Raw genomic sequence first — 3081 nt, forward strand, 5'->3', positions numbered from 1 at the left:
TAGTCTGGCTGTTAATGAGTGATCCTAGTCTCTTACTCAAAGCAGACATCCTCTCAGTAGCGTCCCCTGCTGGTACCCTCCTCCCACTACATCTTCTTAAACTCTACCTGAGCACCTCTTGGACAATGATGTTCACAATTTCGCAAAACAGTGCATTATATTCCAACTCAAGTTTCAGCAAATTTTTTCTAAAAATATGCCTGCCTGTATTATTTACTAGTTCTAGTTCTCACTCTAGATCTATGAAAAGCGTATAGAAGTTAGGTTAATTTGAAAAAAATTTGCATTGTTTGGCAAACACATCTTTATGACAATAAATTTTACATCTCAAAGTTTTGAATTACTACCTAAATTAATAAAATTTAAGAGAAAACGAAACCCTATATTAAAACTTTGCTTGTCACTTCTATATTTCAGCAAGGTGCCACTGAGCCGCACAATGTCACCCTGGATTCACTGAGGTGCTTGGTGAGTCCTGCAATGATGATTGGATGTGGATGTGTCAGGTTCCCGGGCACCAGGGATCTTATTTCAGAGATATGACAAAAAAAGGATGAATGTCAAAATGTTATAAAGGCAGTGTCATAGTTCCATCCAGCTTAAGGGGAGAGATGTTCTCACAATCCCAGCAGCACCAATGCTGTCACTATTCAGCTACCACCTACTAAATTTTGACTTCACTAGAAATCAAAGAGCCATTTAACCTTGTGCTTCTAGGACCACAATAAAATATGTTAATGCTTAATATTATGCACTTTATAAGGTCATGTAACAGTGGCCAGCAGGGAATCTGCTCTGGGCATAGAAAAAACTACAAGATTGCTTATGCCACCGTATTTACAGTTGTTAAAACAAACATTTGAGAAACTTCAAATAGTTAAGTAACTCATGGAAAGAAAGATCTATCTCTATTGCTGGTAAATTTCTTTCTTTCATTTTCATGGTACTGATCACTCAAAGTCTTTTTTTACTAAAATACATTTGCTGACATTTTCTTAAGAGCATAGAACCTAATCTACTCAAGATGATCTCACTAAGTTGACATTATGTACAAATAGCACCATCCTCCAATTCTTTGTAATGATTTTTATTCAAGTACTTTACCCATTTAAAGGCATTCCCTGGCCCTGCCTTCTTCTCCCCTCCCTCTCCAACCAGCCCCGTAGGTTTTCTTGTTCTCAGCATTCTTTACGTTCTTCTATTAGGTGTGTTTATGCATTCGTAGATTTTCTTCACACCTCTAACAAATGTGATGATTTTATTAATTTAATTTTGGTCTTCTTTTCCCTGTAGTTTAATTTCTGAAAGCTGGAATTTCATCTGATGTTTTAATCCATGGAATATTCAGTGCCTGGTATAGAGCATTAAGTGTGAATAAATGTATTATATGTAGCTAGACACACTCTTTATATTTTTCCACAGGAAGACATCACTGTTATATGGCTTTATAAATTGCATAATATACTCACAGCACCCACTAGTAAGTGCTTAATGCTGAGTCCTTACTGTGTGGCGAGCCTTTGTTATTATATTCTTAATCTTCTGCCCTTTGTAGAAGAGTAGTTCAAAAATTAAGCCCTGGCATTTGGATGTTAGGCCTATTTCACCACTTTCTATCTACGCATGCTCAGGCAAATAGTTTCACCACCAACTACTTCAGGTTTCTCACCTGAAAGTTATTAGGTAAATAAGGTAATTGTTGCAAAATTTAGCTAAGTTCATACACATATAATTTGTGATAATCTTGACACAATATTCAATAAAGTTTTAAAAATTATTATCATTAGGAAACCTGTCGATGATAGACATCTTGATAAATCTTGGGGATATGAGACCAGGAATACATAGCTTCTGACTTAATAATTTTATAACACATTACATAAAAATATAATAAGTTTATTGTATTAGAATAAAATGTATGCAAAGTACTATGGAAAACAAAGAAAGTAGTAACGAAAGATCTGTTTTTTTCCATGAGGATATCTTACATTTTATTACAGTTCCTACTGTTCCTTTTAAAATTTTTGACATTATTAAAATCTGTTAAAAATGGATTACACACTTATTATTTTATTGTAACTTTTTAAAATAAAAATCTGACACACACATGGAAGTAAGTAAATAATAAACCGAAAACTCAGAGAATGTTTGTGATGGAAGTCTAGTATGTAACCATTGGTCCTATACAGAAATAGAACTCCGTCAGGTCTCCAGAAGTTTCCTCACACTTAACCACTAATGTGACTTCTATTACTTTATATTTGATTTTACTCTCTCAGATCTCATTATAGTAGGATTAAATAGCATTGACTTATTTCCCCCGATTTCTTTTAAAATTGGGTTTGTAAGATCAATTAATATTATTCTATATGGCAGTCACTTGTTTATTTCCAGGGCTGATTATTGTTGCATCTTCTGTGTTATACAATGTAACTAACCAATCTGCTACTGATGAATAGGTGTGGTGTTTCCACTTTGATTTAGTAGGGATGGTCCCACTATGAACATTCTTGTGTGTCTTTAGCACCAAATATCTGTGTAAGGTTTTTTCCAAGTCATCGATACATTCAGATTTAACAGACTTTATCAAAGTAATTGTACCAACTTGTCTGCTTACCAGCAGGTATGAAAGTTCTACGCCTTCCACTTCTCACCAGCACTTAGTTTATTTCCGATCACCTTTAAATTTCTCCATTTATAAAAGAGTTTGCTTCATGAAACATTTTATATTTAACTTTTAAAAAAGATTTATTCATTGTTTTGTGGTTTTAGTTTTTTATATGACAGACGTCGATTATGCAGGACGCGATTGCCGTTATAAACAAGACCTGTCTTGACCTGCAATGCTCGTGGTATTTTTAAGACAGTTTCTGAAATCAACTGTTTCATATTTAAGCATATTTACCAGTGACATTATGTTGTACTTTCAGTTCTTAAAAAATTATCATCTCAAATAATTTGAAACACAGAATGAAATATGATTTCTAAGCCTCTGGAGGTAAGTCAGCCGAACCTGAGGTTGAAATGAGGAGCACATCGGTGAATGATACAAACAGCTGCCGGGCCTCTTTATATGCAAGT

This window comes from Otolemur garnettii, unplaced genomic scaffold (genome assembly GCF_000181295.1).
Source record: "Otolemur garnettii isolate 467f Iridium unplaced genomic scaffold, OtoGar3 scaffold00040, whole genome shotgun sequence".
In the NCBI taxonomy this organism is placed as follows: domain Eukaryota; kingdom Metazoa; phylum Chordata; class Mammalia; order Primates; family Galagidae; genus Otolemur; species Otolemur garnettii.